Here is a 25,712-nt window from a genome sequence, read left to right on the forward strand (position 1 = left end):
AAGGTGCTGTAGATGGTTGAAGTTTGCATAAATCCAATATGCAACTGGATGAAATATGTAAGAAAAATAAAAGGTGTGAAAACCTTAATTTTACATTTGGCTCAAGGAGATTGAGAGCTGCAAATGATTGGATGCTGGAGGAATGTTCTCAAGTAGTTACTATGTGCTCGCTTTGTTCTTAGATGTTTCCTTGGTATCTGCATGAGGCAGCTGCTCTTGACTTTTGCCTTGAGGTTGGTTTCCTATCTGTCTAGTATATAAACAAAGTTTCCTTCCAAGAGAAAGTAAAGAGAAAAAAATGATGGGAAAAACAAACAATTTGGGTTGACAAATGAGGGGGAAAAATGAAAAGGATGTGTAATCTTTGGGGGGAAATAAGGACAGGGAGACAGAGCAAAACACCTGGCAGAGGACTTCCAGTAATGACTGTCCTTCCTTGTAGGTTGTGTTGGGTACAGTTGGTGTAGGGCAGTAAGTAATGGACCTTTGTTCCATTGTTTTTTGTTTTGTTTTAGCTGGTAGTGTGTGATATTAGTATGTGTCTCCTATTTAAGAAGACAATTGCATAGTGTGATTTACAGGTAAGTTTGGACTTAAAATACCATTCATTATTCTCCACAGAGCTTAAAAAGACCTATGTTTTGAGAACAGGTAACTAACATATGATATTAATGAGGAGTCAATTCATGCACAAAGTGTAAATTTTGATTTGATTTTTATGGCCTTACATGCAGCTGTCTTTTTACTTTATCACCCCATTTCTTCATAGACAAAATCTCTGGTCCATGTTGCTTTCTGTAACAAAATTAATGAAAAGACTGCTAGCACTCAGATATATTTTCCAATCTATTGATTGTAGATCCTAATGTTGGGAGCTATGCTAAAACTAGAGTCTCCTTTCCCACTGGTTGGGGTGCTAGTTACAATTCTCTAATGCTTTTAATCCCTCTTCATTCAGTTTGGTACACATACTTCTAGAAGTGTCTTTCAGTTGTTTCATCTATTTCATGTGATTTTTTTTGTTGTGGAATTCAGTTCTTCTTTGAAATTTTTTCATTGGAAGAAAAACTTGATCATGCTTCCACTTAACTTGGTCTAATAAACACCTCCACAGGATACAGTTGTTACCTCATAAAAAAGGAGAACCGTCAATTTATGTTCTAATTTATCCATAGGTTTTAATGTGCTTTCTGAAACTGCTTGTATTGTGAAACAAACCATGGTATCTTCAGTATGTATTAAACAAAAAAGGAACTGTTGATCTATGCATGGCTGTTAAACATTAACTGTTTTGCCATTTCACAAGATGGTAAGTCACCCTAAGTTTTTTTCCCCTAGAAGTGTACATGGGATTGCTTGATACCACAACAATGTGAGGAACATGGCAGCAATAGAATGATTATACATAGCAGAATACCAATTTTAAAAGGCATTGTTTTCCTTCTATGTCTACAGATTTATTCCTCATAATTACAGAAGTCATTGAAGAAAATTAATCTATTTTTCTGTACTATTATTATACCAGATATACGTTTCTATAAAATACTTATTTGCTTGTTGAAGTACTTTAAAAAAAAAAAGGAAAATAAAAGAGTGCATTGCTACAGTATATTGAGAACATTGCTTTATATTCATGGGGACTGATCTATGGTCAATAGCAAGTCTATCAATTTTAATGGACTTAGGCCACTTCTATGGTTCTTAGCTGCATGTTTATGTATTTTCTGTAACAAGATGTAAAAGATTGTTGAAAATTATGAGTTATTTAAAAATCAATTTCTGTAACTGAGATGGCAACATGCCCAAAATGTTCTTACCCTAACACTTGACTTTACTGTAGTTTCACATTATGAAATTTCTGGAGCTTGGATTTGCCTTTTTAAGCTCTCAGTAGTCAGATACAGAAACCTATATAAAAATACCTTTCTGTTTTCAAATTCAATTCTTTAAAGTTAATTTTCCCTCTTTGTTGATATTATTAAAAAACTGCGTTAACTAATGTATACCGCTTTTTTCCCAAGGGATTTCAGCTACATTCACTGTAAGGAAAAAAACTGTAGTCATGTGATGAATTAGATTCTTTTCTGAAAGACTTCTGTCGTATTTGTTGCAGAATTTGCAATAAGTGCCACTTGAATGAAGCAGGAACTGTAGAAAGAAAATTTAAGTGTAAAGAGAATTGGACTGCTCAATGAATATGGATTCTATCCTTGCCTCTATGGACTTTTATGTATGCTTAGAAGTCATTTGATGGAATTTTCTTTCCATGTGTTTGTTTTGTTTATTTTTTTTAACACAATATGCATGTTATTCCGTGCCAGCCATCTAATTCAATTATGTTGGTGCCATAAGCTGTTGGCTAAAGAGATCATCCCAATCTGCTCTGGCCAGTTTCAGAGTAATACCTGTGCACTTGTAGTACTGCTACTGCTGATTGTGTGCATACGTGGTCAGACAGATTAGCTGATCCAGCTGAAAACATAACATGCAAAAAACCCACCTAATACTATTATTTTTCATCTAAATCAACTGTGAATTCAACTCACTGAACAGCCTTGAAAATGTAAATGCCAACACATGTGAGGAAATAGGAATGCAAGGCTACCTCTCTCTGTTCATGGTAGCAGATCCTTGAGGGATTAACCTCACAAATTAGACCTCTAAATTAGGTGCCAGTCATTAAGCAACATGATTATCCTGCATATGTTCTGCTAAGAGTTTACATTTGACAGTGTCATTGTACTAAATGCTAAGTACTATCAATGGAACTGAATTTAATGAAACTTGAACCTTGAACATACAGAGTACTGGGCACAGTATTCTAAAAAATCAGGTGCTGGGTGTATTCTACTGGAGAGCCCAAATCAGTGAACAGCTTTGGGCTAAATCCTTCAAATTTGATTTCTCTCCTACACTTATATACAAATAAAAAATATATGCACGCATGCACAGAAGTATACAAAAGTATGCATGACAGAGGAGAATATTTTGAAAATACATATATTAGTATATATTTTCTTGCTTGTGCTTATTCAATAAGATGCTGTGATAGTGCTTAGTATGTCTGACATGGACAGCTGGCAGTAAAGAATCAGTGAGGCCAAATGTTGAATTTAAGAGGTAAAAATAAGTGCAGAAGAGGTGCACTATTTTCTATGTAAGTGAGGCAAAGGAGGGAAAAATTAGAAATTTGGAACTGTTGTGTAATACAGATAAAGAATAGGACTGAAATGAGGTTGTACATAAAAATGCTTGGTATAATGTACAAGTTTCACAGTTTTTGACATAATAACAGTAATGTTACAATGTATAAATAAAATTAACACACTTATTAATACAACTAGTGAAATAACAAGTATACTTACTAATACATTGCATTATGGTTTTTTTCTAATTAGCAAAATTTTTAAATTTTGCAGTATATTTCTGAAGCATTGTTATGAGACAGCAATGCTCTGCTGAATTATCTCAGTTATTTTTATGAACTTGTCAGAAACATAGTACCTCAGAGTAACCAGTAGCTTGTCAGTATCTCTTCTTACAGCCAGAAGAATTTCAAATAGAAGGGTAAGTACAGGGCTAAAACTAGCTCCAGTATTGTGCTTTGTTGCTTCCTATCAAAATCTCTGAAAGAGGAACAAATTCTGCCTAAGAATAAATTGTGAAAGAGAGAGCAGATTCCTGTAAACTCTCTGACCTGTTGATTTATCCAGTGCCTAACAACTGGCAACATAAACTTAAATTGTAGCATTGTGTGCTGTTGTGTTAGTTTGGGTCTTTTTTCTGCCTCTGTCCTTTTACACCCACACAAAGAAAATAAAACAGGAAAGGTATAGCTTGCAGTGAGTGGCCAATGCTCTTCTGACTTCAGTAGGAGCCATGTATGATTAGCCAACCCGAAAATTAGGACCTTATTATATGTAATCTGGAACTTTTAGGCATATAACAATTTTTAGGGAACTTTGGATTATTTTAGATCAGATAAGCTTTGAGGATGGACACAGAAGTAGATTAAGGGTGATTTTTTTCTTTCCCCCTAGTAGTGAAATTTCTATTGTCACCTTATACTTATGGAATGATATTAAATACCTGAAGTTTCTTTAACTGTTTTTCTTCTAAAATGTGTAATGCTTTATTATGTATTATCCAAGAATTCATACCCCTCATTACATATCAAATATTTTCACTGTTACAGAATTGGAATATTCTTTGCATGCATTATCTCAGAATCAGAAAAAAGTAGAATGCAGCTGACTTTGAGATCACGTAGTCAACCTGATCAGGTATGTGATAATATCAAATATAACTATAACTGCACTGTATCATACCAAAATATTTCTAATTTGTTATTGTAGATTTCCCTAATGAGGTTTTTGTTGTCTCCACTGGTAATATGTTCCAGTATTTTATTCCACTTGAACTTGAAAAGCTTCTTTCTAATATTTAATTCCAAGCCTATGGATTGCAAAGGAAAGCATTTTTCTCTGTGTGCTCTGAGGAAATAGGAAAATGATAAATCACTGGCTTTTTTACTTGTTTCAGGATTATTGTACTGCTGATCCACTTCTCCCATTTTCTTTGGAAGTGTATGCAAGCCCAGTTCTTTCAGTCCTTTCTTGTAAGTCATTTTTCTGAAAGGGTTGTCATTTTTTTGCTCTCTATACATTGCAACATCTTTCTTACAATCCAGTGCAAACACTGCTTCAGCTGAGGCATTTCATTTTGCTGAGTAGAATAAAAATTCTCATGTTTTCTAAGCAAGATTCCTATGTGCTGTTTTTCAAATTAACTACTAGAAAAAAAAATCACACTGTTAGTTTTTATTCTGCCTTTGCTCACTCTTCAGTGTGTTATGCTAGCCTATAGAAGTAGCACCATAAAGGGAAAACAAGCTATGTGTAGCACAGTGAATACACTGGTCTGTCTCTTGTGGTAGGGGATTCAGTGTGCAAAATACAAGAAAATAAGATTCCAAAATACTAGTGGGTGAACACTGTAATATAGATATTAGATATTTTTTCATGAAACGTTATAATACCATTACAGTTTCTTGAGTGTTCCATTTCTTCTGTTACCCATTTATTCTTTCTAACACATGTAAAACATATTTGACGTTTATAATAATGGAATTATTAGGCATGTTACTGACATCAAGGTTTAAGGGACTCGGTGACACAGGGAATTTATGTTCCACTTTAATCCATTTATCTGCCTCCTCTGGGAACAGATTTTAAATCTAACTCAAGCCATACCAATTTGGGGGGAAAAACCTGCTTAATCCTACAGCCTGGAAAACATGTAAATGTATGAAATTGTTGTCTAGGTTCCCCCTCACCTCTTCTTTTTTAGGAAGGAAAATATTAATGATTTATATGATGACTTTCTCTTTGAAATTGCATGGCTATTTGTTCAGATCTGGTGTTTTTCAGTTCAAGAATTAAGAGAGAAGATGATACAGATGCATTATATAAGACATTAAATAATTGAAATATAAAAGTATATGATTCCATAGAGTAACAAGTAGTAGTTGTTAATTCTTTTGCACATTAAAGCAATTTTTTTTTTCAATTATAAACATAAAAAGATTTTTCTAGATTACTGGTGCTTTCTTTTATTTTTTTTGGTTGTTTTCCTTTCTTTTTCCTTTGTTTTTGTTTTGGTTTTGTTTTGTTTTTGATTGATTTGTTTTTGTTTTGATTTTGCCAGGGAGGAAAGCTTTTGAGTGTATTTCTAGTATGCAAATGTGTACAGTAGCACTAAAACCAGTTGCTTCAAGGGCATGTGAAAAGGCAATGTAGGTTGCCTAAACTTAGGCAATCCTGAATGAGGTCACCTGTTCCTCTGTAATAAAACTGGTGTGCTCTTTCTGATCTACAAACTTAATGAAGCTTACTTATACTTGGTTAGTAATGATTTGTATAGAACCAGTCTCTGAAGTACTCTAATGTGAGTCCAAAATCATTTAATGCTGATGTAAGCACAATCAGAATCAGGCACATTATATGACTCACACTGATGTAGTCAATTATCTTTATAATGTAAGGAATGGTAAGAGAAGAATTATTGCCAGTCCTTGATTTTTGACATTGGCATTCAGGCACATATCTGGAGAAATTCAACTTGAGAACCATGTATTGTACCTGTTCAGTCAGAATAATTTGCTGCATACTGAGATGCCAATCTTAGGGTTTAAGATGAAAAATACACTCCTATTAGTCAAATATTTATGAGTAGAACCCAATGTGTTTAAACCTTGTTGACCTTTACATAGTTATGACATATATATCATCTCTTGGTTATCCTTACCGTTGCTTTGTTCTGGAAAAAGTAAAACAAGAGGTTAAGTAGTCCCTAAGGGTAAGTTAAAATGTAGACTACTGCCATGTTGCATGGCTGTCTTTCAAAACAAGTTGATGAGACTGCTCAAAGCAATAAAAGAGCTTACTAGATGATGCCATTTAAGAAAAAAAGGTATTTTTGAAAATGAGTTTACTATTTCCATATTTAGTGTTCTAGTATTGTAAACAATATATTTGATAGTATTTGTGTTATGTATGTAAAGCCTAACTCCTGCTTTTCTCTTTAAGCAGTTGCATTCAAAATGAGTTTAAAATCTAATCTAATTTGGTAACACATTTAAATGTTCTTTCTGATTCAAGGCTGGATGGAAAGTCACCATGACTATTTAGTCCAATTTCTTGCTTAATATATATTTTAGGTATTTCATTCATTAATTGCTGATTATAATTCAGCATCTGAATTAGCGGGCATCATTTTAGACAAAATGGTACCCAAAAATATACTTAGATCATATTTAAAAATTATCCAGAAATACAGACTCTTACTAAATTCTTTGTGGTTAATTACTTTTACTGTCAATTTTAAGTAGCCTGATTTGAACTTGTATAGCTATATTTTTATCACTTAGTTTTGCTGTATCTTGTTTTCATGATTTTAGTAGGTTATATGGTAAATATATCAATATAAAGCCAGTGTTGCTGCTCAGATCACCTCTTATACTGTTCTTTGAGATGCTAAACAGATGAAGTTCATTAAAGTTCTAAACACCAGGTGTGTTGCTGATGTTCTTCAAAGGCCTTCTTTAAGCATTTTCTTTTGTAACCAGGCTAAATCTATGTACAGTCTTGAAAGCAGCTTTGCTGAGAAGAATGTTAGGGTCCTGGTGGACGGCAAGCTGACTGTGAGCTGGCAATGCACCCTCATGGCAAAAATGGCTAATAGTATCTTGGGCTGCATTTGGAGGAGCATTGTCAGCAGGTTGGTGGCTTCTCTCAACTCAGCAGCACTGGTGAGGCTGCATCTGGAGTACTGTTTCTATAGTAGGCAGTACTGTAGTAGGGGAATCTCAGCTGACCTTAACATTTTCTCTGCACTGGAAACTTCTACAGAAATACAGTGGTGAAATAGAAATCCTTCCTGTATCTTCTGGACTCTTTGCACCAGTTGGAAGGATGAATTTCTTTCTCCCTTGAAACTAGTTTTTGTGTAAACACCAATTTACTTAAAGCAGGGATTTGCACATTGCCTGCAGAAAGTAAATAAATAATAGTGGAAGAGAAGAAAGTCTTCAGTATTTGATATATAGCCTCATAAAATCTTTTTCAGCCTTTAAACAACTGAAGTTTTGATCTGAGTCGTGAGTAGTGCTCTATATAGTCATCATATAGTTGCAACTGATGACTCCCAAAACTAGTCTTTTCGTCCTTTTTTCCCAGTTATTAGAGGTGTCAGAGAAAGACTTATATACTGTCAGTGGATAGAATGCTTGCCTTTCTAGTAAAAATATTGCATACTATCTATACATGACACCCCTTATCTTTGAACTGATTTTTCTTCTGGTGATGACTTTTGGTGTACCACCTAGGCCTAATTTCTAAAGATGGAAACGAATTAAATTTTTATGCATCTTTGATTTACCACATCTAAGTGAAATTCAGAATTTGCATTACTAGGAATTTTTAAACTAATTAAGTAATTTTTAGGGAAAAAATTTAGCATTTTAGGAAAACTGTGTAATTAGGTGAATTGAACTTTCTTATCTATACAGAGTGATACAAATGGATGTGAGCTGCTCTTTCTGTGCGTTGAACTGGTCAAGGTGAGTCTAGCTTGGGTCCAGAAAGCAGATTGCTGTGCCAGTGTTGTGGTAGACTTATCAGTGTTCTATTTTACTTTGCAGGGTTTCTCCAGCAAGCTTTGTTATGTGGCTTTCCTTGACTACCTTAGATGTGAATGTGTGATTTCTCTACCCATCTGCATTGCCATCAATGTGAGTTACTGAATGGGAATGGAGTTTATATAGCTTTGGTAAAAAGTAATTGAAGAACAGCATCTCAAAGATTTTGCATGAAATTTGATTTTGTAAACTGAAACTGAGAATGTAAATAGATTAAGAATTTGATTATGCAGTCATCAGAAGAGGAGAGTTTCCAGCAAAGATAATAGTAAGTATTTGTGGCAAAAATTAAAATTTCTGGAATGGTTATTTGTAATATTCATGGTTCAATGTTAAATGCTAGGGCTTCAGCATTTTTGTTAGCTATTTCAGAGTGCTCCTTTGGGGAACTGGAGAACTGTTCCCTATTTTCTAGCTACAATGCAGGCTGACAATTAATTGGAATATTTATTCTATTACTTTACAGGTGTGCATAATGTGTCTTTTACATGGCACAAGGCTTTTCTAAGTATACCCTTAAAGAGCTCACCCTTCCCTGAATTGTGACATTAACCTCCATGCCAAAATTTAGGTTAAGTTTTTATGGGGAAAATAAAATACACAAAAATAAGTTCTTTTTCTTCCACAGTTTCAATATACAGTAGGGAAACTTTACAGGCTAGTCTTAATGAAGCTTTTCTTTCAAAAATAAATTTAAAAAAATAGGATGGGAAGGATACTAGCACACTGGAGAAAATCAACCACATTTTTAAACCAATAATATGCAAATCCAAACTTTTTACATATTTTTGGTCAGCTGTTTACTCCCATTCTAGTCATTACTCTTGACAGTGAAACACCGGTAACACTTTCTTGGTTAAGGAAGTTTTAAATAGTAATCATAATCTTTCTGTTTATTTAAGTGAAAGAAAGAACAGTGAAAAGGGAACTACTTCAAATCAATCCCCCTACTATTTTAAACTATTTATAGTATCACTAATCAAACCATAATTCATTAAAACCTTGGGAGAATATAATACTATTCCTTATATGCACTTCTTTGCAAGTGTGAGTGTTCTTAGGCAGTATCCTCATGGTTAGCACTAGCTTTTAACTGTCACCGTTACCATATGTAGTAATCTTTACTGATAAACTTAGCCCCTAATCAATAATTTCACAGACTAGGAAAGTAAAACATAATATAGTCCTTCAAATGAGAGTTATGTTAGTTGACGAGTTTGTAAAAACAATATGACACTTGTCTTCTAAATAATACTGCAGAAGTCTCTTGTAAATCCTTTGGCAATTTTTTCTAATCCTTTACAAGTTGTAAAATCATAGCTGAAAGGCAGGCAGAAATGGAATGCACAAGTAAGACATCTGTTATTGTTATATCAATGATGATGTATAACCAGCTCTGCAGTAATAACATTTTAACAAGGACTAGAGTCTTATCCAAAATGAGATCTCATCCACTTCCACGTCTTCATTTGCTGCATTCATAAGAATGAAGTTTATAATTGGGAAATGTTACCAGTTAGTGCTTGTTGGACATCACAGGTATGCTGCAGTCTGGTTTGGATTAATGGCTTTGCAGCCAAGTCATATTTTAAAAGATAACAGTACTGTAAACCAGCTTCAAAGTAATGTATTTGTATGCTGCTTATAAAAGTATTCACCATTACTAAGTACAGTAACACTGTATTTTACAAATTCAGCACAGTGGAATGTATATAGTATTAAGGTATTTTCTAGTCCATTAAGGACAAGCAGCATATTATACTTCATTTAGTAGAGGATTTACAAATCAGTAGTGTGGAGGGCTATTTCCAGGACAATGCAGCTTTCTTTTAGAGACTGTGTTACTGTGTTGACTCAAAACCAAATTCTTATTAATTACATTTTAGTGTCATATAAAATTCAAAGAGTTGAACTTTCAACTTGCTTGAAATTGGTACAAAGCTACAAAACTGTTAAATAGTGAGACAGCTTGGGAATGGCAATGAACTTTTCCAGCTCTAGTGGAAAATAGGGAGAAAATATATTATTTTTTACTGTTGTCACACTTTTTGGCCATGCATCAGCAGAAACAAAAATATTCCATGGAAGAAATATCTGTGTACTTCTTTTTTCCTTAAAGCCTTTTGGTTTAATCAAAGCTAAAATGGGTAATTGTGTATTTTAGTATATTTCAGTAATGATTCATCCAGTAACAGCTAGTTAGCTCTTCATTTTTGTGACTTCATTGTGGAATTAATATGAACTGAAAAAATGAGACTCATGCCATTGTTCTGTATGATTAAGTGTGGGGGTTTTGACTTTATTCTATCAGCCTGTTGGACTTGGTCCAAGAATGTCTATGGGATTTGGTCCAAAAATCCAATGATCCCAAAGCTTCCTGGCAGGACTTTTAAACTCAATACTTCAGCTTTCAAGTTCTCAGACTTTCTGTATACATTTTGTTACTGATACAGCAGAATAATACTCCTTACTTTGTTATTATTTATTACTTTAAAAATATCTTTGTAACTATAAATCTTTTAGGCCTTTTACCATGTTAGATTCTTACTGAAATTAGAAAAATTGATTTATTTTCTCTTGAAGAGTCTGTTCTGGTTTTCTTTGCAGGAAAAGTGAAAGTGTATTGTTCTTTACTTTAGTTGCAGACAATTTGGAAGAGTATTGTGTGTGGTTTTTTATCTTTTACTATGGATCATGCATTAGTACCTACCAATACTGTGGCAGTATTTACCACAATATGCTTTTTTTTTGCTTCAAAGTTATTCTAGATCAGAGGGCTACATACTTTTTATCTTCTTAAGCCAAGAAGAAGTACCTGTTTTTGTTATATTTTTGAACAGCATTGTAATACCACTATGCTATACTTTAAAGAACAGAATATGCCTGCCTTTGTCTTTTAGAGTTGCAAATACTCCTTCACTTATGGAAGAGCTTTTAAACAGATCCTACTGGAAGAACACTCAGGGGTCTAGTATATATTTAGATATATTAGATACATTCAGATTCCTGAAATATTATTAGAGAGAGAAACCCTACTAGGACTTTTGTAACCATGGGAAATTAACTTCCCAGATACAGAATGGAGAACAAATGTTACTGTTAATGTCAGAATCCAGTTACATATTTATGATGGGTAACCTTTTTTTCATTGTCCTTTCACTAACTTTATAGACTACGATGCTGATCTTAAACTTAATGTGGAGAGTAATGAAGGCATTTATAAATTAAGATTAAAAAATGTGTAGTGAGACCACAGATGTTATTGAAAAAGAAAATATTGGATGCTGAAATAGTGTTCTTCAAGGAATGTTTCGGGGAACTATCGGATTTAGTATTTCCATTAATGACACTGGCAAAACAAAACATACTAAAAACAAAGTAGTAGGTATTAGAGCAGACAAGAGATAAGATTTCATGCAAAAATACCTTATTGCTGGGTAACCTTGAAGCATGTAGTAATAAAAAATGGGATGAAAGGCCGTAATAACAACAATTTTCCGCTATAAATTACACTTTTTTGACTGTAAGCATGTAAAGAGCTGGAGGTTCTTGTGGATCTGATGTATTTATAATAAAGTTGGGTAAGTGTTAATTCCATTGTACAAGAGTTTCATATGTCTGAGCATCATCTGGAATACTTTGGTGCATTTCTGGTTATCTGCTTTTAATAAAGATGAGTTCAACTGAGATGGGTGCAGCTAAATGGAATAAGGTAAACCTCAAGGAACTGAAGAGCTTTGCTTTCTTAGTCTAGTAAAACAGAGACTTGGTACAATAATTTCCCATGAGAACATGAATGGACAGTAAACCATGAGGCAGGAAAAAGACATTCTTTAAAGTAATTGGCAGTTATCAAAAGAGCAATTTATTGTAAACTGGGCTATTATTAAACATGAACTGAAAAATTATGTTTCTGCTTATGAGATATTGCAGCTGCCTTATGAATAGATGCAACAAAGAACCAGATAGTTTCCCCTACAAAGTTTAATAAATTTATGTAAGGATTTTGAAATGTGGTTGCCTAAGTTACTGTGAGACTAGACTCTTTCATCCCTGTGCTAGCAAGGCACACCTTGGTGTCTTAGTTGTTACATGTATGTTTTTTTTGTTTCACTCTTGTTGTCTCTTTTTCAGTAGATGAACACCACTCAACACTCTTTCATAAATATCACAAACAATTATGTACAATCTAAATATTTTCCCAGGTAAAGCACAGAGGGCTTTGAACTTATTTTTCTACTGTCTGACTCTTCGCCTACCCTCAGTGAAAGCTAATCCCTGTTGTTTGATGAACTAACTGGTCTCTTTCTCATCTTATTGTTATTGCTTAGGTCCACAGATGGATCAAAAATTACTTCTTTCATAGTGTTTGGTTTGTTTCCTGCAACAAACTAGTGATGAAAAATGTAGACAATACAGTTGACCCAATATCGTGTCTTCTCATGCTTGTCCTGATCCTGATTTCTCTGTTGCGCGTGAATCCTGACATCATCTTTAGGGAGTCATTATTTCTTTATTCATGTTCGGTGAATATATCTATTACAAAAACAAACTTCCTTTGTTTTCACGAAAACAAGTTAATTAAACATTGTTAATTATTCAGAGCTATAAGCATATCATTTAAAAGCTTACTCATTATGCTTAAAAATTTCTTTAAAATATTGAAAATTGCTCTTTACGTCTCAGAATTCTGAAAGTAGAATGAACCTGAAGTTTTATCATGCCATGATTTACCTTATTGTTGTCTCATGTTTTTACTTTGGTTTTCAACAGACTTGACTAAAAAAATACAGGAAGAGGTCTGTCTGTATTATCTTTTATTACAGTAATTGAAATATTTGAAAAAGTTAGGCTTACAGGCACAGCAGCCTCTCTTCCATGTGTGAAATAGAAATAGCAGCAAAATAAAAGTTGAGAACAGTTGCTCAGAGATAGCAGACATGCATCAATTCAGACATCTTTAAAAGAACAGCAGTTGGTACTTGTGGAAGAGACAGGATAATATGAGGCTGGGGGAGAACAGGAGAGAAAGACAAATACACTTATCTGTAGGGAAAAAAGGTGTTTGTTGCATGTGAAACAACGGTTAGTCTGAGAGAGGGGGGAAGGGAGATTAAAATGTGCTATAAAACCATTCTCCTGCCTCCATGTTATTTGGCATCCAGTAGAGTTACAGGTTTTGCTTACCAAAATTTGAAAGGTGTTTCTAGTTTTCACCTGAGCATAGGGGCATTAGAGCCATCAGAGAGGAAGGAATGAGAGATCAGAAGCACAGTGACTATTGAGAGGTGTTCACATATGGGTACTTAAACCTCTATAGAGTGTGTTTGTTCGCTCTGAGTAGATTTACGCTGATCATAGGTCTTGCAATGGCAAGTTACTGGGATAAACTGTTTATATTCCTGAAAGTGCATTTGTAGAATTGAAAGATAGTGGTGGTTCTATGGAGAGATTATTTGCTACAGTAATAATAGAGATTTTACTTTTCGTGCTCAAATATGGTCTTCATTCATTCAGTGTCTTTGGACTGTACCTAGGATGCTTCTGATCGTAAGTTTTGTGAGGCTAGAGACTGTTAGAATACCATGGTGATTCTTGGAAAATATCTCCAAAATGACGTCTTCTTCTGGAATTGCTTATAATTGCTTTGTGATTTTCTCTTGAAGTGCCATGTATAATTTTATTTGACAGTTGTAATTCCCTCTGTGGTGCTCAGGTATCTCTTTCAAATAAACACGATCTTTTTGTAGAGGTGTACTTTTTGAATAAAAGCCTTCTTTGGATAGTTAATGGTTCTGTGGCTGGTATCACAAGATTTTTTTCAGTGTGGATGGGATGGCATCTAAGGGTGCCCAATGTGAGAGTGTGTGTGTATCAGATGGTTGCAGATTTATAGAGATAAGTTTGTAAGTCTGTGGGGTTTTGTGTGTATTGGCTTGTAGATTACCATCTTTGATTGTGACCTTAGTAGCTAGAAAGGATCGTAGTATAGGAGTATTCAGAGGCAGTTTGAAAAGAGTTATGATCATTGAATGCATGATTTCAATTAATGAGCAAGTCCAGTTTTCTAGTCATGGTGATGAGAATGTTATTCGTATGTCTAATGACATATGGGCTTGGTGCTATATGTCTAATGGTGAGTAGCTGTTCTTTTATTTAGCTTTGAAAGCTGCTGCTTCTGATTAAAACATGAGGAAGGTTTGTGCATCCTAAAAGTTTATCTAGGATATTCAACAATGCTGGCTACCCTACTCCTGCTTCTGTCCTTAGGCCGTCTTGATTACAGGAAAGTGCTGTGGGAGAAATAAAACCTTTTTGCCTTTCAAGCCCCCTTTTTCCTAGTTTATCTGCACTCAAGTTGACCTTTGCTAGCCCTGTTTCTAATTCTCCTCATATACTCATTTTTAGTAGAGGATATGTGTTGTAAGTAACCAGGGTCAAATTTCTGGGCCCTTGTATGTTAACCCAATGATTTCTAGCCCCTTTTAATCCTTTCCTACACCAGCAGCTGTAGTCATAAGGGTCAAGGGGCTGCTAGGGATTGAGGTCATTAGCTTTTGGTTTCTAGTTTTTTCATTTTGTTGGTGTTTTTCACTGATCAGTCTTAATGGATATTATCCATTCAGCTGTATGGTATTAGAACAGCATTTGACCTTGCCAACACCATGAATGTTTAATTTTTAAGTTTCTTTTACTTTGACGATAAACTGGATGTTGCTTTTTAGGTATGGGAAGAAACTGTCCCACTTTTCATTATGCTGTGAACTGTCTGTATATCAGGTTGAATACCTCAATAGTAATGTGTATAAAATCAGATTCCACTGAAGGAATAAAAAACCTCCAGTGAGGTCAATGAAACCTTTTAGGGATTTCATTGTTATTAATGATAATTTATTGGGGGAGGACTGTTTGCAACAAGTAAACTGTTAGGTTTTATATTACTGGTTAAACCAGCACCTTTATCATTGCTTCAGCATATATTTATCTTTCTTTGACAGAACCATCAGAGCACACAGCCTGAGTCTTTGGGTCTATTACTATTTTGTAAATGTAGCAAAATGGTGAATGCACACTATAAGACAACAATAAAACAAGTAGCGATTTCATGGCCATCAGTTTGTCTTTAGCTGCCCCACTGTAAATGCAAAGCTAAACTGTTAGATTCTTAGATTTCCCTCACTAATACATAAGGTAAGGTAAAGAAAATAGACATTAGCACATTACCTGAAAATTGACAAATTTGTGTTTTATGATCTTTAGCAGAAACAACATACCACACAGCAGATTCCTACCTGACTGTGTCAAGCTTTTAGCACTCTTTCTTGTGCTGTAGTTAAAATGGTTTGGTTTATGCTTTAATGTTCTCAGCTGCTACTGGTGAGAAGCAATTCCTTCACAGTGAGGAGGAAAGAATTTATTGTATTTGGTGTTTTTAGTGATACAGATGCATGCTCACTAGGTATTGTACTGAGGTCAGCTAACTCATTTCATTAAAAAGTCCTTTAGGTAGTAGTTATATTTGGTTACCACTGAGTTGATGTGGATCTGAACCAGAAACACAGAAGTGAAAAGCTTTCTATCCTACTAACAATTTCCTGAGCCTTCCATTCGCCTATATTAAGAGGGGTTTTTATAGAGTGGAAAAATGCCTCATCATAAAGCTGTAAGGTTAAAACTGCAGCCCCTCTCCCTTCCCCAACACTCCTTAAACTGTGGATCTTGTTTGCTATGGGAAGTGAACTGCAGGAGGAAGCCAGATGGCAGCTGTATTGCGCTGCTGCTTTGTTGTGCAGGATGGGTGCCCCTCCTCCCTTCTCCAAAGCAAATGTTGATTCACAAATGAGGGGTTTATATATCTCAATGAGGGACTCATATGATTTCTTTAAATGTCTGCTCTTTTAATAGTTTGCAAAAGGAATTGATCCTGTGCTCATAATAAGAAACAGTTTGAGACGTGTATGTGGCAAAGTTGTATAATATTAAGGTGGACTTTCTAAAATGGTACATATAGCCATTGTTAATTTATTGCTCTCAGTTAAACTGCCTGAAGTGCTGTGCCAGCACAGCCTGCTTCTTGTGAAACATGTTCCAAACAGAGAAATTGGTTTCTATTTTATTTTAAGGTAAAATATAGTTATTTTGTCAGCAATGGACTAAAATTCCAGACAGTGTTAAAATATTTCTAACTGAACAAATTTCTAGCCAGAGACTGTTTACAAAATTATGAGAGGAAGATACATTGGGTGGATGGACCTGATTTACTCCACAGAATCCGTACTGAATCTTTGAGTGTTTCATGGCACTTAAAAACATTTATTAAAATTCTGCAATACTTAGAGGTTAATCCTCAAGGCTGATTTTCCTTTTAATTTTTATTTGAACTTTGTTGTAAAAACAAACTGTGTGTAAGTTTATATACTTTTTAATTGTTGGCAGACATGTTTGATTACCACTGTATTTATGATGCGGAATACTTAAGAGTTTTAAATTTCTGAGAGTGCCAAGTTGGATCTTCAGTTAGGACCACATACATACACAGTATAAGGTTTATGATGATAAACCAGAACTTTGTTTCTTTCACTGGTTACTAGGGTTGTCTTCTTGTAAATCCAAGAACAATGAACAGTCGTACCTGCAAAGCTCACCATAAGCACTTTTTTCTAAGTATCCAGTGCTGAATTCTCTCTGGCATAGTTGTCAACTCCATGTTCCAGGCCCTGTCTTTTGCCATAAACTGCATTCTAAACACCATGGAAATAGCATAAAAACATAAGAATTAGGGAAATTGTGTTATTAACAGGCTGCATTTTTAACCACCATGGGGGATTTATTTAGACTGCCTAGTGTGCAGAATGTGTTTTTTAATGTAAATAGCTACTGAGAAAAAATTCAGATCCTCCAATGAATATCAGAAATGAACCTTAACAAAATATTTTTAAGAATATATACCAAAAACGCAATGTGGCTTTCCCTGCTCTTCTTTTTCTTGCTGTCTTATTTGCTTTCTGATGTCAGTTTTTATGTTTTATAATGCAGATATGAGATGAGAGAAAATGGGGGAATAACTCTATAGTAGAGGTGGAAAGAGTTAAATGAATCGGGTCAGAATGCTAAAACTGATATTCCTCCATCTCAACATACCACATTAAAAAGTAGTTTGGGGTGCCTGGCATCATCATGACTAGTAATATACATAATATCAGCAGTATTCAGGATCACTCAGAATTGAAGTTCATATGGTTTATAAATAAATAAATAAATATGCATTATGTGTGTTTGTGCATATTAGAGATACATAATAGGCAGACATATATGTTGAAATCTATGTTTCACATCAAACCTCTATAGCATGCTTCATGAGGGAGACAAGACCCATGTGTTTTGCAGAAGCTTTTAAAGCTGTTTCATTTATTTTATTAGCCTTTAATGAATGTAATTAGAACCCAAGTAATTAAATGCAATTGTGCTCAGTATGTTCCTGTTGTAAATTGCCCTAAACAATGTGCATGGTGTGAACAAATTTGTGGGATTAATAGAGGATAGATAATGTTTTTGGATAGTATTTCACACTAAACGGCCGCAGAGAGAAACAAAGAAGCTGGCGCAGTGTCATTAATCTTAGTCAACTGGCAGTTCTGGTGTAATTTGCATGACTTAGGCAGTGACACAAGATGGGGCTAGCTTGGGATGGGTGTTAGATCACTAGGATATATATGTATTTATTTCTCTTTAGTACTCTGATTTATAAGTAGAAAGAAGTTTGTTTTAAGAAACCGATTCATTCTGGTTTCATCTTTGTTTTTATCTTAGATTAATAGAATTACTGGCAGTATATTGTATGTGTTCCTTTGTTTTTATAGTTAGCATATTGGTTTATGGATATTAAAAAACATCTGTGCATCCTTATCACCACAGAAGAAAAGCAGATGTGCTGTGATTGGATAGTGTGTTGCTAGTGGAATAGATTTTCTTTTTTCACTCTGTCTGATGTGTCTTGTTTCCTAGCTTAAAAAAAACCACCATACAGGATACAGTAAGATACTTCCAAATTACTTTCTGAAAAACATTATATTAGTCACAGATAAAATATGCATTTTCATTCTACCTTCCTTTTGCCCATATGATATTCTAAAAATTGTTGAATGCATGTAATCTGACTGAGCAGAAGGATAACTCGACAACCATAAAATACTTCTTATATTTTAGTTGAGTAATACATTTTCACAAAACAGTAGTGGCCACTGCAGTTAATTTTCATAAGAATTTTTAACTGGTTTGGGTTAGTTTAATTGTTTGTAGACTTGCAGCTGGCTGAAAATATCTGTCAAAGTGAGCTGTTTTGCTGAAAGTCTAAACAAAAATATTCCACTAGCTTGCAGTTTTAGAAGGAGTCAAAATTAATTTGAGTCATGTTAGCTGAGTGTTTCTGTCCCAGATCTTAACATTGTTTCCAAAATACTTCCCATAGAAAGCTAATCTTTTTATAGATGTTGTGGTCCCATTTGTAAGAAAAGGGACTATTGTCCAAAATTGATCTCGACCCATTTCAGGACACCAAAATCTTCCTATAAACATACTTAGTTTTATATTATCCACTGCCTGTTTTGACTAAAAACTATGCCAAAATCGTATGTGCTGAACTTATGAATGTAATATTTCTGGAAGATATTATTCTGTTAAATATGTTGCTTATGCACACCCTATTGTGTTGTTATTCTCTATTACCGTGGTGTTAACTTAGTAGCATAGTAAAATTGACTGATAACTAAACTGGTAATCTTCAAAAACCCTTGAGAAATTGCAATCCTGACACATAAACAGGAAGGGATTTCTGCTTCAGCAGTATCAGTGGATCTTTTGATTGTAATTTTTCAGCACAGGAAGGTCACACTCAACCAAGTCTGAGGAAGAATGAGATAGGGTGTTCAGAGGCTGTTTAGCCAAGTAATTAGCTGTTGGGCAAATCCTATGAGCTATATTTCTTATATTATAAAAATCATATATTTAATCAAAGCTTTTTCATCCGTTTTAAAATTGCATTGTTAAATTGCAAAAGGAAGGAATTTAAAATACAAATTTCATGGGCAACCTTGAGTCCTCTTAAATGGCTTGATGATGCTAAAATGTTTGTGTTTTTATCATTGTGTACAAAACGATTGTAATCATACTCTTAATATGTGAAATGTGAAAATAGCACAGCTTTTACACAAAAATTTGTGTGGTACATATAACAACAAACAGTGATAACGAAAATTTCCAGGCATTCAGTTAGGCCACCTAAAGCTGAAGCTGATTTGTCCCAAATGGTCTTGTCTCCTGAACTGTGAGTAAACAGTGCAAAAGTAACTGAATTGGAATTAAACGTATGAATTATTCTACCTTTGTTGAAAAAAGTATTAACCATGTATCAGTAATGATACAGAAGGTTATGATGGCATTAAAACCAATTTGCTTGTAGCAATTTGGGAAAATATAAAATGCTTAAGCTATAGGATGTGTTCTAGTGTGGATTTTAATAAAGAAAAAGAAAGCATGTAAGGACAGTAAAATATAGTAAATTGAAACTATAAATTATAGAAACTGGCTGGATTGTCAAGCCCAGAGAGTGGTGCTGAATGGAGTCAAATCCAGCTGGTAGCCAGTCACAAGTGGTGTTCCCGAGGACTCAGTATTGGAGCCAGTTCTGTTTAATATATTTATTAACAGTCTGGACAAGGGCATTAAGTGCACTCTCAGTGAGTTTGCATGTGACACCAAGTTGGGCAGGACTGTTGATCTGCTGGAGGATAGGAAGGCTCTGCAGAGGGATCTGGACAGGCTGGATTGATGGGGTGAGGCTAATCATGTGAGATGTTACGAGGCCCAGTGCCGGGTCCTGCAGTCAGATCACAGCAGCCCCAGGCAATGTTACAGGCTGGGGGAAGAGTGGTCCAGAATTTATTTGACAATTACGAAAGATTGTAGACAAAATTATTTATGGGCTTAGCTGCACAAATGTTAAAGCACAGTGGTCTGCTTACCTGGAAAGCTGCCTGATGGAGAAGAACCTGGGGGTGCTGGTCAACAGCCAGCTGGACACGATCCAGTGCCAGCCCAGGTAGCCAAGGTAGCCCAAGAAGGCCAATGGCATCCTGGCCTGTATCAGCAGTGTCCCCTGTACTCTGCATTGGTGAGGCCACACTTCAAGTTCTGTGTGCAGTTTTGGGCCCCTCACTACAAGAAGGACATTGAGGTGCTGGAGTGTGTCCAGAGAAGGGCAACAGAGCTGGTGAAGGGTCTGGAGCACAATTCATATAAGGAGCAGCTGAGGGAGTTGGCAGTGCTTAGCCAGAGAAAAGAAGTCTCAAGGGGGAGCCTTAATTGCTCTCTAGAACTACCTGAGAGTGTAGTGAGGTGGGCGTTAGTCTCTTCTACCAGGTAACAAGTGTCAGGACCAGAGAAAACAGCCTTGAGTTGTGCCAGGGATATTTAGACTGGGTATTAGAAACAACTCTTTTACTGAAAGGATTATTAAGCATTGGAACAGGTTGTCTGGGTTGAGTCCCCATCCCTGGAGGTATTTAAGACATGTAGACATGGCACTTAGGGACATGGTTTAGTGGTGGACTTGGCAGTGCTGGATTAATGGTTGTATTTGATGATTTTAGAAGTCTTTTCTACCTAAGCGATTCTATGATTCTCTGATTCTATGAAATATACCACTGCATATTTAATGTTATGTGGCTAACTTGAATTTTGCTTCTTCCTGACTTCCTAAGAGTTAACTTCAACACATTCTTGGTGGTGTTTCCCTAAGAAGTCCAGAATATTTGAAGTCATTTTTCTCAGTAACCTTTTCATTTTAGAAGTACAATTAAATTTGTAGTTCTGAGTCTTTGACCTAGAATTTAGACTAACATAACTGCACTTTTCAGGGAATTCCACTGTTTTAGAGAGGTTGGAGGGAAGTAGACAATGTAGTCCTTTGTATAGGGGAGCACAGTCTGCATTTCTTTTTGTTTGTATGATACATAGGTTATCAAGTAATCTTCAGTGTCAGCAAGTGCTACAACAGTTTAGCCTGTATACTTGTAAATACAATTTTATCTTTCAGTAATACAAGTTTTGTAGATCTGCACCTAGAACTAGCTACTGCAGACAGCTCTGCTTCCATGAGAAGTCCTGAAATTAAAGGGCTTGAACTCAGCTTGCTTATTTGTGTGTCAACTCTACAGCTGTCTCACCATACTACAAAACATTCTTGGTATTTTTTCTTACCCAAAGTATCTTAATAATAATATTTAAGAAGGCTCCTACTGGCATCTATGCAACTGAAACAATATGGACTGTCTCTATTTTGGCTCAGCAATTAAATGTTATTCTTCTGTCTTGTAGAAAAGAGTTCTATTGTTTTTTCTTTGATAACTAGTATAATGTGCAAAACAGCAGAAGTAGTTAATTAACAATTCATGAAAGTAGTTGACTCCAATTAATATGCCATTGACCCAAGCACCATTGTTCAACATTTAAAGACCAGGACCGTAATATTTATTATGAGGTCACACGTATCGATATAGCATTAAAATGAGTCACATTTAGTACACTGCATAGCAATTATGTTATTGCAAAAAATAGCAATGTTACATAGATTTTAAGTAGCACAAAAGTTACATGATCCAGAATTCCTTATTTGACAATTATGAAAGTATGTAGAGAAAAATTTTTATGGGCTTTGCTGCACAAATGTTAAAGCACAATGGTCTGCTTACCTGGAGTAATGAATCCTGTAGGAGGCAGTTTCCTTTTTCTACTCTTCAAATTATTACCATATTTATTTTTACATGAAGTTTGGGGAACTTCATCCTTATGATCCATTAGACTAGATTGCTGTAAGCTGTAGACTTCTGAAAGAATAATAGGATTTCCTAGAACTTTTTGCTGCTTTGTTTGTTCATAATGAAAATCTTACAATCCTTCCTTCTTTCTGCATGGCCCTTTTCTTGTTCCACAGGTATTTAGTGTCTGTTCTTCCATTAAACAGACTTTTTTTGAGTGTAAGAGGATGTGGGAGAAGAGACAAATATATCTGACCTGTCTATTTGAAATCAACAAAGCTGTACCGGGACATGGATAAGTTTAGCATTTAGGTGTGAGGCCAAAATGGAGCTAAAACATGAGTTCACTTAACCGTTACTTAACAATACTAATTTTTTTCTTTTGGTAATTCTATTGCTTTGGACTGTATCACTGTATGTCAGTTATCCAGCTGTAAAGAAGCCAGTCCCTTTTTTATTCTGAGCAAAACTGTGAGGATAGATCTTGACTAAAATATAATCAAATTGGAATACCACTGAGAAGTTTGGTTTAATTTTGAGTGTTTCTAGGTATGTTAAAATGGTATATGAAAGCAGATGGGCTTGAATTCATTCTGTTTTCAACCCCCAAAATATTTTTTAGATTTCAGTTCATAAAAGTTAAAAAATGCAAACCTGAAAAAAGTCAAACTTCCCAATTTCCTGCTTAAAGATTCTGAGAATGTACATGTACAAGGCAATTCACAGATCTCCCTTAATCATGTGATTAATTCTATCACAGTTTGAGGTAAATGGGAGAGATAATTTCTTATTACTCATGAAGAGGCTGAGACCACTGGTAAGATCTTCCTAGATGCCACACTGATTCAGATATTCCAGTACTGTTCTAAATCTTGTTCTGCTGCTAATTCTAAATTCAGTGTTCATATCTCTAGTCTTACCTAGTTAAAGATTTTATATCTCCTCCCAGGCATTTACACATCAGTTGCTTGAGGAAATGTGAAACCTATAGCAAGGAGTAGTTGCAAAATTAGTTATTAAATTTGAAATTAATACAGTATCTAGGAAAATGAAAATTTCTTGGTGATACTAAGTGGCAGTACTTTCTGCCTGCATTTTCTGGAATTAACAAGGTAATGATTGATATTGTTTAGAGTATTGTAGCAGGGACCAGTTTTGTTGCTGATCTAAGTGGGAAGATGCTTTTGACATAGTTTTGTATTCGTATTGAATTAGTTTGGTACCTCAGCAGCTGAAATTGATAGCACAGTTTCATTAACTTCTTTTCAGAATTCGTTTTAAGACATTAACTTATGTTATAGATGTTATTTATTATTATTTAAACATAGGTTTAGATTTTATTCTTTTATTAGCTATTAATCTTATGATGTGCTATATATTATTAATTATCTTACTATTACATGTTGTTTCTTGTTATTAAAGGGGAGAGTACACACATAATTTAATGCAAATTTCAAAAAAGAGATGTCCTCACTGAATAAGTAAAAATGCTTGAATAGTTCCAAATTGGCCTAAATCAGGTGAATCTATAGAACTTGTAGGTCACTTCAAGAATTATTTCCTTCTCTTGTCTTCAAATACTGTCTCGATAAAAAATGGAAATGCAATAGGTTTTAGGGTGTTTTTCAACTATATTGATATTACAAATTCTCTTGCACCTTGCACAAAGGGCAAATAGGATAACCACTACTAAGCTATATTGCCTTATTGCTGTTAATATTGCAGTTTTCATTCCACCAACATGGTATTGAGATATCTACATGCATGTGCACACTTACACACAAGAGGAAACACGTATTTACTGTTGTGCTGAACTCTGCTACAGTGAAATCTATACTTCTGTAGCAAGCAAATTAGGAAAAGTTTTGAGGCAACATCCAATGCCAATTTAAAACAGCTTCCTGTTTAATTTATTTGTTATCCTTCAACAAGCAACTGACCCACTGGGATACATGAGTGTAAACAGTGCAAAGGACACTCACATCCTTGTGACCAACTACTCTGCTTGTGTCATGCAGGTTCTAAATATTGATGTCATTTTAATATGCTTGAGCTATAAAATACTGATACAGAGTTCATTAAAAAGCCCTTTTTTTTGGTGAAAGAAGAAAAGTTATCATTGCAAAACTCACCGATTTTTGCACATGAATGAGGCTCTTTAACTTGGCAGGGAAATAATGATGGCTAAACTTTCACTGTGTTTATCTTTTATCATAAAATACAGGCCTTTTCTGTTTATCAAGTGCATGCTATAATTGAAAACAAAAGTTTCACGCTCAACACACAATTCCAGCTCTGTCCAGTTTATTTTGCTATGCTAGTAGATGGCAAAAAAACAACCACTGGTATCTTTGTTAGTAATTAAAGAAATCTATTAAGGGGAAAAAAGGACTTACTGGAAGTATAAATCCTGGTATATTATTCCACATAATTGTTTACATAACTTTGTTATACATATTCCATATAATATTTATGTGGGATTTCTTTGAAATGTTTAGCTTAGCAAGCTAAAAAAGAGCATAAATTCATACACTTTTCCATAATTATAAAATATTTGACTTGTATCGCATACTTATATTCAAAATAAAATAGTTTTCTTAGATTAAAAAGTTCCCAATTCAAATAAAACTATTTTTGTATTCTCTGCTGTAAATAAGGAAGGGACAAGAATATGAGAGAATGTCAATAGGTGCAGAGCCTACTGTGTGTGTATAAATTTCAGGCCAGCTCCAGTTACTTTTTTGGTTATACACAGAGGTAAGTAAAAATAATAGGAATGGAGCTAGTTTTGACTTTCATGGATTTTTGTTGTGTTCTTTTCTTGGTTTTTTGCTTGCACTAAATGTGGTTTTGTAAGCCAAAACAACCTACTGGAACAGAAATGGAATTCAGCAGAAACTTTTTCTCAAACATATCCACTGTAGTGGAATTTATGACAGATTTTTTTTTTTTAGCCCAGGGCAGAATTTTCTACCAAAATAATAGAGGCCTTTAAATTTTCAGTTGCCTGTTGAGGAGAATTTTGTGTTTTCCTGCTGTCTGTTTAAATATGAGTCTTTAATCTGTGTCAGCCATTTCCCAAGTGTGGCAAACTCAACTTTGTAGCTAGTGCCATGAACGGGAGTAGTTTTTCTTGCTCCTCTGTGAGCTATTTGACTTCTAATTAGTCCAGCAGACAGATTAAAGAGTTCCTTAGTGAGATATTCACCTGATGTGTCAGAAACCCAACTCTGAATTTCTGTTTAGATACCATTGCTACCTGTTATATAGCCAGTGGTGATTCTCTGAAGTAGACGCTTCCAACTCCCGTGTCCAGCCATGTCCAATTTTGAAATATTTTAATGCTATTATTAATGCACATTACATTCAGAGGGTTGCTGTCATACAGTGGGAGAGTTCAAGCAAGAGAGCTTGCAACAATTGCTCAGGATAAGCGATTGCTTAGTGTTAGATCACACATCTAGTACATTGCAAAACGGTGACCCGAACTTGCCCCTGATTGTCTAAGTGTTAGAGGAGTGTTCTAAATTTGTACACCAGACCATTACTGATTGAATTCCATTAACACCTGTGATGGCTATGCTGTTTAGGACTACTTTATGCCACTGGCTCGTTGCAAAGCTCTGACTGAAAGAGACAACTTGCTAGGCTGCCTGCTCACTTTGATGCTTTTAAAAACTATGTGGTATCCTTTGATTTAT

Source organism: Coloeus monedula, assembly GCF_965178545.1.
Source record: "Coloeus monedula genome assembly, chromosome: 6".
NCBI classification, from domain to species: domain Eukaryota; kingdom Metazoa; phylum Chordata; class Aves; order Passeriformes; family Corvidae; genus Coloeus; species Coloeus monedula.